We start from the raw sequence: 13,797 nt of genomic DNA on the forward strand, positions 1-13,797 counted from the left end.
AAAGCCACCCGGAGCAGGATGATGGCAGTGGGGGAGCGGAAAAAGGCCTAGGCAAGATGGACAGGGCGGCTCTGTGTCAGCTGCCTTCCTCTCTCTTGACAGGCATCTGACTGTGATCAAGCAGCGGATTGAAAGACTGGAGGCTCTTGAAAAACAGCAATGCCTCCTCCAGCAGGCTGAGTGCCAACAGCAGCAGCAACAGCTGGCAAAGAGGAGACAGCCAGGCACGCAGAGCACCTCCAAAGAGTCCGCTCTCAAAGGGGGGACGGTGAGTAGGAGCCGGGTGGATGCTGGGGGCTGCCTCTGCAGTGCGGCAGTGCGTTTGAAGTCGGGACTCAGGAGAGGCTGCTGCCACACACGGAGCCACTCGGGGCTTGCGAGGGGTGCTCGGTTGCTGAGGAGGTGGTGCCTGGCTGTCGTGCAGACATGTCATCGTTTGAGGGTGGCTGTCAAGGGGCCAAGAAGCGGGCGCTTTCCTTCCCGCGTGTCTTGGACACGAGGCACAAGCCCTTTCGGACGCAAAAGTGTGCCTTCTGCACACAGGCTTGCACATTTAAGCACGAACCTGTGAGCCGCACTAAATGGCCTCACGGTCTATGGTGCTGGTTTTGCATCTGGTTGAAAAACTCTGGGTTTCATCCAAAGACTTCTGCACCCAAAGGTGCAGCGTCCCTGAAGGTGCCAGGGCCGGTGCTTGCCCATTCGTGGGTTGGTTTTCTCATCAAGGAGGTCTTTAGCTTAGCAGAGCGCCTGCTGTTGCATAATCCTCATCAGCAGGGGGCCCGTTAAACGTTGCCCGGCTCCATGCCCTGCAAGAGCCTGTTGGGAAGCGTTGCTGGACCGTGTGGGGTGGTATCTCTGCCAGGCTGAAGGCTTAAGCTCCTTCTGCCGTGGCACTCAGGCTGTCAAGCTGCAACAGAGCAAGTGATGGGAGGGGACAATTTCAGGCTGCTGCCTGGCTCTGTTCTTGACTCGTGACTTCTTCCCCACGTTGCACGAGGCTGGCAGCCCGTGGTGGACTTTCAGACTGCCTCCTGTCCCAAGGACATTTCCTTAGGCTGGCAGACAGCCGCCAGGGGCCGCAAGAAAAGGATCGTTGCCTTTTCTGCTCTCCCAACAACCGTTCTTGGCATTCGGCCTCGAAACGGGGCAACCGGGCCACCCTGGTACAGGGCAGCGGTATCCCGAGAGCAGCTGGGACCCGTGGCAGAAGAGACTGGAGCAAAGAGCCTGGTCCAGTACCTTCCAGGGCTTTCCCTCTGCTATCCAGCTCTGTGCAGCACCTCCCTCGACTGGAGGCGACGAGCCCGTTGGAAGTATGAGCCCCTGCTGCGGGGGCCCGCTATGGTCTGGGGCCTGTCCTCCAGCTACGATCAGCCAGCGGTAGCCAGGCAGCCACTAGCTTCCCGTTCAGGGCCCGCAGCACCTGGTTCACCGCCCTGAGGTCCAGGGGGGCTACAGTGCCCTTTGCTCTAAGCAAAATGGCACCCGCTTGACTCTGAGAAGCGCCCGCAAGCCTTGGCTCCTGGCCGCAGGAGACCCGAAACCTCCGTGTGCCAGGTGGCCTACAGAGAAACCAGAGTTTTTCAAGCTTGACTGCTAGGGACTCATCTGGGCAGGGGTCTAGTGGGGAGGAAGAAGAAAGCCAACCGAGGTGGAGGAACCCATTCGCTCATCAACTGCTCCTCATTTTAGTCTCCAAAGTGTGCCGGCAAAGAAGCACCCAGCAGCATACAGCCTGCGCTGGCAGAAGACCAGGAGCTTAAAGACGTGGCTGAGACCGTGGTCCAGGAAGTGCTGGAGCAGGTGATGGCACTGGACGAGTCCATCCGCGTCTTAAGGAGGGCTCCCCGTGAGATCAGCGGAAGGCTGTTTGCCAGTGCCAGAGGGGCAGAGTCTCTGGACATTTCTCCAGCGGATCGCCGGGACAAAATTAGACTGGTGGCTCGAGAGATTGTGGTGACCGTGTTGGAGAGCTTTGGGGAGCAGTTGGCATCCAGCACGTCTGATGCAGCTGAGCCAGGGCCGGCAGCCAGGCAGAAGCAGTCAGAGCTCGTTGCCGCAAGAGCCACCCGAGCGGGCAAATCTGGAGAAGAGAGCTGGAGGGAGGCGGAACTGGCAGCTTCCGACAGAGCATCTTCGCAGTCTTCTATTGACGTAACGACCAAAGAGGCTGTTGAAAGTGTTACCTCCACCTTGTCATCCTTTGTAGCTTCCCAGTTTGAACAGGACTTTTGCTGTCAGTTTTCGGAGATCCTGAAGCTTCCGGGTGTGAGAGAAGGCCAAGGGTCACCCAGAGCTTCAGAACGGCAGATGCCGGAAGCAAGCAGGAGAGCAAAGTTGCCCGCGTTGCAACCGCTGCAAAACGCTGCTGATGTCTCACGAGGGAGTCGCGAGGTTGCCGAGGAGAGCGTCCAAAAAGCCATCTCCAGAGTTCAGCAGCTGGATGCAGAATTGATCGGCTATGCCAAGACCATTGTCCTCGGAGTTCTGGAAACCATCAAGAAGAAGTTAGAGGAAGAAATGGAGTCCAAGCAAAAAGCAGAGAAGCTTCAACCGAGGAAGGTCTTGCCGCCTCTCAGCCTCCCTGCAAGAGCCATGCCTGCAAAGGAAGCAGGGCAATTCAAAGAGGAGAGCTCACGTACTGTCCTCCCACCTCTCCACCAAGGCGCTGCGCAAGATGTTCGCCGGCCAACAGAAGGCCTTCGCAAGTCCCGGGATTACGCCTCCGGGGCCAGAGCAAGCTCTTCAGTGCCCGCGTGGGAAACTGTGCATATACTTAGGCCAGGGAGCACCGCAGGCACCCTCCCATCCACGGGCCCACAGTTTCCGAGACAGCCCATGCCTCCAGCGGGCCCAAAGCCCCCCACCCAGGCAGAAGCACGGCGCAGGCCAGTGCGCTTAAAGCTTATCCTGGAGGAGCCCATGCAGCCCGAGTCATTAAAGAGGGTGGTAGCTGGGAGCCTTGTGGGCAGGGTCCTGAGGAGGTGTGCGTCTCCAGGGCCACAGAGTCCCTGGGCAGCTCCCCCAGGCAGAGAATAAAGAGTTTGCTCCCAAGAGCTTGCTTGTGCTTACCTTTGTTCACGCCAGGCCACACTGTGTGTGGGCATTTTCCCGGCAAAGATTTCCCTCGTCTTCCTCCCTCCTACAGCCTCGGTCAGGCTAAGACCCGGTTTTACAGGGAATCGTAAGTAGGGAAGAGAAAAGTAGCCAAGGTTTTTGCCTTGTTTGGAAGGCTTTGCAGCGGGGCTATTGGAGGGGCTGGTCCAGCTCTCAGAAGCTGTACTCATGCCTACCGCTTGGCACCTCTTTGCTGCTCCCTCTTGCCTGCTTCATAGCCTTTCGTTTCCCTCTCTCTGATTCTGTATCCTCCAAACTACCACTACACAGGCTTCCACTGTTGGTGCAGACAAGCTGCAAAACAGAAAATTTGCTCCGACACTGAAGGTGCCAGCATGGAATTCTCTTGCTTTAATTCACCTTCGCTTTGCAGCTTTTTCACAGACAAACCATCTGTCGCGCTCTCTGCTTCTGTAGCCTCCAAACTACCACTACTCAAACTGGCACTATAGGTGCATACAAGCTGCAAAATTGAAAATGTCCAGTGACTGCTCCCACACTAAAGCTGCCAGGATGGAATTCTCTTGCTTGAATTTGCCTTCCCTTTGCAGCTTTTTCACAGCCAAACCAGCTCGTGTGCTCTCTGCTGTTCCGTAGCCTCCGTGCTACCTCTACACAAAATGGCACTATTGACGCAGACAAGCTGCAAAATTGAAAATGTCCGGTGACTGCTCCCACGCTAAAGCTGCCAACGCTCTTGTTTGAATTCACCTTCCCCTTGCAGCTTTTTTACAGACAAACCAGCTCTCTTGCTCTCTGCTTGGGTAGCCTCCAAACTGCTGTTGAAGGTATGCAAGGAATGAAGTTGGGGGTATTGTTTAGTCTCTGTGAGCAGTTAACAAGGTGCAACCTTGAGGGAAGGAACAAGATAATCACAGAAGAAACACAGCTACGGAACCTTGAGTGAACTAACCTAATTAACATCTAATTAACATATAACTGGCATAATAGAAACCTGCCCGTGGACGAGGAAAGCCCCCTCCTCACGAAAGCCCCCTCCTTACTGAGCATGCCTAGAAAAAAAGAAGGACGCTGTGACTTTAAGGGGAGACGAGGCTGGTGGGAACCGAGGGGAACAAGGGTGACGGAGCCAGCTTGTGAAAAATACTGGTAACTGGTGCTCAAAGTGTATAAACATTTTCCATGTGTTAACGGAGGCGTGCGAGCTTTGTGGGCCTACCCGCTAGCACCCAACTCTGTGCCGGTTTGGAATCAAAGCAAATATCTCGGCTCTGTGTGGTTTCCAGCTCTCTGCACGCCGGGTGGAAGAGCCCATATTTGGGACAACAGTAGTTTCGAAGATACAGAAGCAGAGAGCACGAGACCTGGTTTGGCTGTGAAAAAGCTGCAAAGGGAGGGTGACTTCAAGCAAAAGAATTTTATGCAGGCACCTTCAGTGTGGGAGCAGTCACTGGACATTATCAGATTTGCAGATGGTCTGCGTCAATAGTTCCAGTTTGTGTAGTGATATTTTGGAGGCTACGGAGGGAGAGAGCGTGAGAACTGGTTTTGCTCTGAAAAAGCAGCGCAGCGAAGCTGAATGCAAGCAAGAGGATGCCATGCAGGCACCTTCAGTGTGGGTGTAGTCACTGGATATTTTCAGATTTGCAGCTTGGCTGCGTTAGTACTGGAAATATTTCAGTAGTATTTTGGAGGCTACGGAAGCAGAGAGTGCAAGAGTTGATTTGGCTGTGAAAAAGCTAAACACTAAACAATTATCCCTTCTCTCACTCGGGGAGTAATTCTAATCCTCATCAGGGCAACTGGTAAAATATCTACCCATTTAGGCTGGGTTTCTTGACATAATTTGGAAATGTGTCTTTTGAGGGTCTGATTCATTCTTTCTATTTTCCCACTAGACTGTGGTCTCCAAGGGGTATGGAGATGGCACTTCAGTTGAAGGAATCTTGACACTCCTTGGACTATTTCTGACATGAAACGAGGTCCATTATCTGAGGATAAGCCCTCAGGGATTCCGAATCGAGGAATTATTTCTTTTAATAAAATTGTAATTACTTCCCTAGCTCGATTGTTGCGGCAAGGGAAAGCTTCTGGCCATCCACAGAATGAGTCTACCAAAATAAGTAAATACTTATGTTGTCCACATTTTTGTAATTCAGAGAAATCTATCTGCCAGTGCTCCCCAGGGGCTACTCCCCTTTTTATGTCGTCCATCGGTGGCTTTCTTTGAATCTTAGGGTTGTTTGCACAGCAGATCTGACATCTTCTTGCTATTAAGTCCGCACCTGATTGCATTTTTGTCCCTATAGCGTGTCTCCTGACACTACTTATCACAGCGTCAGCTCCCGTACGAGTCTCTTCATGTAGTCTTTTAAGGAGAACTCCCATCATTTTAGCTGTAATAAGAACTAACAAGTTTGGAGTGATCCACCATCCTTCTGTATTCTTCGTACACTTCAATTTTTCTGCTAGTTGATCTTCTTTCGTCGAATACTCTGCGGGCTCTATATTAATCTTTCTGCCGGGTATCAAAGCTCCGATTGTTTGCTCATGTAAGGCAGTGCTTTTTGCCGCTAAATCAGCTCTTTTGTTTCCCTGAATTAATTTCTCCTTGCCCTTTTTGATGAGCTTTGCAGTGAATTACTGCCACTTCTTCTGGCTCTAATACAGCCTGAAGCAAATTTAAGACCTCTTGCCTATGTTTTATCCTGCTCCCTTGTGAATTTAATAGTCCACGTTCCTTACAAATAGCTCCATGAGTGTGAACAACTCCAAAGGCGTACTTAGAGTCTGTATATATGTTGATTCTTTGTTTTTTTCCCAATTTCTAGCGCTCTTGTTAGAGCAACTATTTCAGCTTTTTGTGCTAAGGTGTTAGGGGGTAAAGGTTCGGCCTCTATTTCCTCCCATAAGGTAACCACTGCATATCCAGCCTTTCTTTCTCCATTCCGTATAACGCTGCTGCCACCTCTAAATGATTCTAAACCTGCATTCTTCAATGGCTCATCTCTCAGGTCTGGCCTGCTGGCGTAAACATACCCGATAGTTGCTAAACAGTCATGTTGTAAAGGTTCTTGTTCTGCCATCGGCAATAAAGCGGCAGGGCTTAGAGTTGATACTACACTTGGGGTGACAGCTTCTTGGCCTATTAATGCGGCTTGGAATGTGGCTAATCGGTTTGGAGAAATCCCGTGGTGTCCTTTTCGGTTCAAGATAGCAACCACTGCATATGGGACTAGTACTGTTACTGGTTGTCCCAAGGTGAGCTTCCGGGCTTCTTGAATTAACAGCACAGTGGCGGCTACAGCCCGAAGACAAGCCGGCCAGCCTTTACTCACTTCATCCAATTGCTTTTAGGCTACTGGCCTTTTCCAGCTTCCAAGCGTCTGAGTCATTACCCCTTGAAGTCACTTGTTGTCTCTCACGTGTATATAACTGAAAAGGTTTTGTCAGATCAGGGAGGCCTAAGGCTGGGGCTTCCATTAATTTTCTTTTGATTTTGTCAAAACTGCTCCAGCACGCTGGAGTCCATTCTGACAACTCCCCTGGACCTTTTGTGTCTGCGTATAAGGGTTTGGCTATGACTCCAAAATTGGGGATCCATATTCAGCAGAATCCGGCCATTCCTAGAAATCCCCGTAACTGCTTTTTTGTCTTGGGTACTGCTATTCAGCATATAGCCTCTTTCCTCTCTTCCCCTAATGCTCGTTGTCCTTTTGAAATATTAAAGCCAAGGCATCGGACTTCTTTCCTTACAATTTGGGCTTTTTTTCTTTGAGACCCAATATCCAGCCATTCCCAGAAGGTTTATCAGGCTTACCACAGCTTCTGTACAAACTTGTTCAGTGTCAGCTCCAGTCAAGAAGTATGTCATCCACATACTGTAAGAGAGTAACATCATTATTATTAATTTGCCATTTTTCTAGTTGTTTAGCCAATACTTCACCAAACAAAGTGGGACTATTTTTAAATCCCTGGGGAAGAACAGTCCAACATAATTGTCCTTTTCTTCCAGTGGTCGTGTTCTCCCACTCAAAGGCGAAGAGTGTTTGCCTTCGTTCTTCTACTGGAACGCAGAAAAAAGCATCTTTTAAGTCTGACACAGTGAAATGGGCATGGTTCTCTGATATAGACGTCAATAGGGTGTAAGGGTTAGGCACTGTAGGATGTGTATCTTTGGTTATCTGATTTATAGCTCTTACATCCTGCACCAGTCGGTATTCCTGGGAGTGAGGCTTCCTCATTGGTAAGATAGGTGTATTATATTCAGATTGACATTCCCTGAGCAGTCTATGTTGTATAAAGTTATCTATCAGAGGCTCAAGGCTGCTTCGAGTTTCCAATCTCATAGGGTATTGAAGCACTCTCACTGGTATCGCCCCCTCCTGCAATTCTATCTTAATTGGGCTTATGTTTGGGCATTCATTCTTCCAGTGCCCTTCCTGTCTACAGGCCGCACACTGATTTGGTCCTAGTGGGGCTCGGTTTTGTGGGCCTCTTCCCTGTATTATTGCAGTGTGTCCCCTCTTCCCTCTACCCTTTCCTCTGGTATCGTTTCCATTTATTGCTGCTGCTAGCAAAGATGCTTGCAACCTCATTCTGCCCTGTTTTTCTTTCTTTTCTCTCTCATCCTGATTGTTATACACGTTATATGGTATTTGTATTAATTGTAAAATTGACATTCCACAGGCCCCCTCAACTTTTTGCAATTTTCTCCTTATATCCCGGGTCGACTGCCCAGTGAACAACTTATTAAACAGCCTCTGATTTGCCTCATCATCCGGATTCAAGTCCGTCCATTTTCTGGCTACTTCACATAATCTCTCGTAAAAGGCCGATGGATTTTCATCAGGGCCTTGTCTCACTTCGTATAGTTTGGACACATCTTTTGGTTTTGGTACTCTGTGCCGGACCCCATATAATATTAACCATTGGTATTGCTTCAGTTGGGCCTTCCCCCCCGCACGGCGCAGAGCTCTAGATGTGTCGTTTGGTGCGGCCCAGAGCCCTCCGTGTGCCTTTTGGTGCCAGGCCCGAGCCCTTTGCGTGCCTCTGGGTGCCCACCACGGCCCTCCGGGTGCCCTTGGGTGCCACCCAGAGCCCTCCCTCGGCCTTCCTCTATGCCCCGGGAACTCCTTTCCTCCTCTTTTCCCCTCAAGACTGGCCGCAGTGACCTCCCGCCCTGTCCTCTGCAGCAGAAAGCTGGGGGCTGCATGGGGCACAAATGGCAGTTTGGGTCTGGGGGGGCTGCCTGTAGGGGGTCGGCCTAGGAGCCGCCCCGGGCCCGTCACAGCTGGTTCCGGCCGGCTCAGCAAGGGACGCTGCGCGCCAGAGCTGTGGCCAGGCGGAGGAGCTCGTGGCATTGGAGCTGCGACCAATCTAAGGGGCACACGGCACCACTGCTCCGGCCTGTGTGGGGCTGATGCGGTAGGAGGCGGGAGGAGGGCTGTGGGGGTGGCTGGTGGGGGGGCACACATGTGGAAGCTGACGCAGGCGGGGCCACAGAAGAAGACCCAGGCCCGTGGAAGGGGGGACACTGTTGGGGATGCGCTCTGGGCCGCAGGCGCTCCATGGCGGCGGTGGCGGCGGTGCCTCTGAGGGATTGCGGGGCCTGCTGAGGAGCCCTGCCGCAGCAGAAGGAACAGGTGAGAGGGAAGGAGCAGCAGAAGGGCAGAGGGAAAGGCAAAGAGTGGCAGAGAGGAACCATCCCGCAGTGACGCAGAACGTCCTGCGCCGCCCGTGGCCTCCCGGGAGGCACTGGGAGGGAGCGGGCGTGACGCGCAGCAGAAACGAGGGCAGGGGAGACTGAGAAGGGGACAGAGAGGTGTCTGGGCTGAAGGAAAGGGGAGGAGAGGGGCTTCCGGCGTCCTTCATTTGTCCTCTGTGTTTCGCAAGATGCAAACCAGGAATTAGATGTTGAGAGTGTGAAATATGTGCATCTGATTCGTGTGATGAAGTGTAATCTTTTGTACCTTTATGGATTTCTCCTGCACCATAAAAAGGGGTATTTTACAGGAGAAAGTTAAGCTACTTTGCTGGTATATCAGCTTAAACCCATTTGACCACTGACCGCATAGTATTGTGTAAAGAGAAACTTGTAAAGTGCATGCATAAAGTTTGGGGTCATCCTGGCGGCACGCCGAGGAAGATTCGAGAAGACTGTAGAAGGAGAAGAGGGCATGCGCTGAAGAAGACATGCCTATTCATTAATATGTATTAGAAGACACGCCTATTCATGAATATGTATTAGCAAACAGGATCACGCTGAGGAAGATTCGAGAAGACTCTAGAAGGAGAAGAGGGCATGCGCCGAAGAAGACACGCCTATTCATGAATGTGTATTGGCAGACAGGATATAAACCAAGAACAGGAACTGTACCGCGTGCGTCTTGGTGGAGCGGAGACTCCCGGCGCACCCAGCGCTGTTTGCTTGCCTCTATTCGCTTAATAAATTGTAAATTTAAATTGGAATCCTGTTTGGGACTAAATCATTTATCACAACTGGGGGCTCGTCCAGGATGGTCTTGGTTCCTGAATTCTGACTTGATCTAGGAGGGGTGCCCCACCATTTAGTGGCTCCTGATCGGGTCGGGTCGGGACTAACGCCATGCTGAACCTGAACAGGGGCAAGCAAAGAATTTGATTTTTTTATGAGCTCTCTTGCTGGCTGCAGCAGTTTATTTTGCACGTAATTCTGCGTGCGAAGATCCGAACGAAGACGACGGGGTCGTAAGTATTTAAGGTGTATACCGTTCGATTGGATGGGATTCGGTTGCCTGTGTGTGTAAGAGTGTGACTGAGACGGAACCTGGTTCCGAAGTGATTGTGGAGGTCTAACCGCGGTTCCAATCTCCCGCGAGGGACTTGGCCGGTGAAGGACCGAAGCGATTCTTACAGGATTCGTGGGTGGGTGATAGGTCCTAAACCCCCTGCAAGACACTCTTACTGGTAACCAAGGGCTGTAGGAATTGCCACAGTAAAACTTCCTAGATGGGTCAGACGAAATCGAGAACCCAGGACCAGAAGAAAGGGAGCGAATTACTAGAAATACCTCCAGAGAGTCCATTAGGAATAATGATTGAAAATTGGAATGATAGGGGCCCCAGAAAAGAAAAAAGTAAATTAAAATTAGTTCAATATTGTATGGTAGAATGGCCAAAAGAACCTTTGAGACCACATGTCTTTTGGGCCGTTTTTGGATCTTTTGAAGACTGGGTCTGCCAGGCCTTAAATATATATGTTAATTCAAAGGAACCTTTTAGTCAGGAGGAAAGTGATTATGCAGGATTATCGGACAGAACTTTACATCCTTTTCCAGCCTCAATACTTACATTAAAAACAGATGAAAAGTTTGAGGAAGAAGAAGAGGAGAAAAGTGAAAAGGAAAAGGAAAAAGGTGATAAATGGGAGCCACTGGATAACCTACCGCCTCCATATTCTAATAATCCATCTTTGGCGGCGGCGGCTCCCGCTCCGGTGGCCGTAGTACCTCTACCTGTACCACCATTGCCCCTATCTCCACCACCAACAGCACCGGAATTAGATCGACCTCTGGCTGCATGTACGAGAAGTAAGACTGCTGTATCTGAGGGAGCTTCTCTATATCCCTTACGAGAAGTACCCCTCGGAGGCAATCAGGGAGGCATCGGGTTTGTGGCAGTCCCATTAAATACCACAGATGTAAGAAATTTCAAGAAAGAAATGGGGACCCTATTAGATGATCCCCTCGGAGTAGCTGAAAAATTGGACCAATTCCTAGGCCCCAATACTTATACCTGGGAAGAAATACAGTCCATTTTAGGGATCTTATTCACTGTTGAGGAAAGGGGAATGATTAGACAAGCTGGAATGAGAATTTGGGAAAGACAGAATCAGGCAGGACCCCCGGGAGATCAGAAATGGCCAAATGTGGATCCCCACTGGGATCATCAACAACCCCAAGGAAGACAAAATATGAGGGATTTGAGAACGTTAATCATACAGGGAATAAGGGAAGTGGTTCCCCGAGGGCAAAACATTACTAAAGCATTTAATGAACAACAAGGGAAAGACAAATCTCCAACAGAATGGTTGGAGAGGTTGAGGAAAAACCTACAAATGTATTCTGGAATTGATCCGAATACCGTGGCTGGGACCACACTCCTTAGAACACAATTTGTAGCTAAATCCTGGGGGGATATAAGAAGGAAATTAGAAAAATTGGAAGATTGGCAAGAAAGAGGATTAGAGGAGTTACTTAGAGAAGCCCAGAAAGTCTATGTTAGGAGGGACATAGAAAAACAAAAAGCAAAAGCAAAAATTTTTGTAGCAGCAGTAAGGGAAAGTCAGAAAAATAAGACTCCGTCTGGAGAGAAAAGGGAAAAAAGAATAGAGCAGACACCCCGGGGACAGCCTTATTGAGAAAGATTTACAATTCCCGTCTGTTACTACTGTAACAAGAGGGGACATGTTCAGAAGAACTGCCGTAAGCGGGAACAAGATGAGAAGATGTTCAAAGAAGATTAGGGGTGTCAGGGGCTCTATCTTCTGGGGACTTCAACATCAACAGAGCCCTTGATAAAATTATTAATTGGTCTCCATAAAGAGGAAGTTTTATTTTTAGTGGATGCACGGGCCGAAAAGTCAACCATTCAAAAACTTCCAAAAGGAACGGAAAAAGGGAAGAGTTATATGTCAGTATAGGAGCAAAAGGAGAGCCTTTTAAAGTAAGTATATTGAAAGATGTAGAGGTAGAAATGGAAAAGAAAATTTGTCTTAATGATTTACTTCCGCTCCCTGAAGCGGAATACAATTTATTAGGAAGGGATTTGATTTTGAAGTTAAACTTGAGCATTCAGAGTCAAGGGGACAAATTGCAGATTAAATTACACACTTTAACACAAGAGGATGAAGAAGCTATTAACCCCTCAGTGTGGTATAAGGAAGGGGAAACTGGAAAGATAAAAATGGACCCCATAAGCGTTCAAATAATAGATCCGCACCGCCCAATTAGAATCAAGCAATACCCTATACCTATGGAGGGTCGAAAAGGATTAAAACCTGTAGTTGACAGACTTTTGGAAAAAGGAACCCTAGAACCATGTATGTCACCTGATAACATGCCCATTCTTCCCGTAAAGAAACTGGATGCAGGATTTAAGAGCTGTAAATCAGCGAACAATCACTAAATTCCCTGTGGTGGCAAATCCTTATACTTTATTGAGTCATATATCTCCCAAACATACTTGGTATAGTGTAATAGATTTGAAAGATGCTTTTTGGGCCTGTCCTCTGGATGAGGGATCCAGAGATTATTTTGCCTTTGAGTGGGAGCACCCTGAAACAGGACGAAAACAATTAAGATGGACTGTGTTACCACAAGGGTTTACAGAGTCACCAAATCTATTTGGACAAACTTTAGAGAAAATTCTACAAGATTTCACAATACCTAAGGAGGTAAAATTATTGCAATGTGTGGACGATTTATTAGTAGCAGGAGAAACTGAAGAGGGGATCCGAAAAGCCACCATTAAATTGTTAAATTTTCTAGGGGAAAAGGGATTAAAGGTGTCCCGATCAAAGCTACAGTTTGTAGAACAAGAAGTAAAATACTTAGGACATTGGCTGAGTAAGGGAAGGAAGAAGTTAGATCCTGATAGGGTATCTGGGATTCTATCCTTAAGACCCCCACAAACTAAAACTGAAATTAGGCAAATACTGGGATTATTAGGATATTGTAGACCGTGGCTTGAAAATTATAGTGAAAAAGTAAAATTCCTATATGAAAAATTAACTAATAACCAACTTAAATGGTTTATTGAAGATGATCAGAGATTTGAGGAAGTAAAAAAGGCATTAATACAAGCACCTGTATTGAGCCTCCCAGATCTAGAAAAACCTTTCTATCTCTTTGTGAATACATCAAGCCAGACAGCATATGGAGTTCTTACTCAAGACTGGGCAGGAATCAAAAAACCCGTGGGGTATTGTTCTAAGTTACTTGATCCAGTAAGCAGAGGATGGCTTGCTTGTCTCCAAGCTTTGGTTGCTACAGCATTATTAATAGAGGAAGTTAGGAAGATTACCTTTAGTGCTCCTTTAAAAGTGTATACCCCACACAATGTCAGAAATGTTTTACAACAAAAAGTGGAAAAATGGTTAACGGACAGCCGAATCCTAAAGTATGAAGCAATACTAATAGACTCCCCTGACGTAGAACTGAGGGTGACTTCTGCTCAGAGTCCAGCACAATTTTTGTTTGGAGAACCATTAGAGGAATTACAACATAACTGTTTAGAGGTAAGTGAGACCCAGACTAAGGTAAGACCAGATTTAAGAGATGCTGAGTTGGAAAATGGAGAAGCGCTGTTTATAGATGGCTCCTCCAGAGTGGTAGAAGGGAAGAGAAAATCGGGATATGCAATAATTAATAAGGACTTAGAACTTGTGGAATCAGGACCTCTGAGTCCATCATGGTCAGCTCAGGCTTGTGAGCTGTATGCCCTGTGTAGGGCCCTGGAATTATTAAAAGGAAGAAGTGGGACTATATTTACAGATTCTAAATATGCATATGGGGTGGTCCACACTTTTGGAAAAATTTGGGAAGAAAGAGGTTTGATTAATACTCAAGGGAGGAATTTAATACATCAAGAATTAATAGTAAAAATTTTAAAGGCGTTAAGAGAACCAAAGGAGATAGCAGTGGTACATGTGAGGGGACACCGAAAGGGATTAGAT

This window comes from Phaethon aethereus (genome assembly GCF_964289735.1).
Source record: "Phaethon aethereus genome assembly, chromosome: 16".
Classification (NCBI taxonomy): Eukaryota; Metazoa; Chordata; class Aves; order Phaethontiformes; family Phaethontidae; genus Phaethon; species Phaethon aethereus.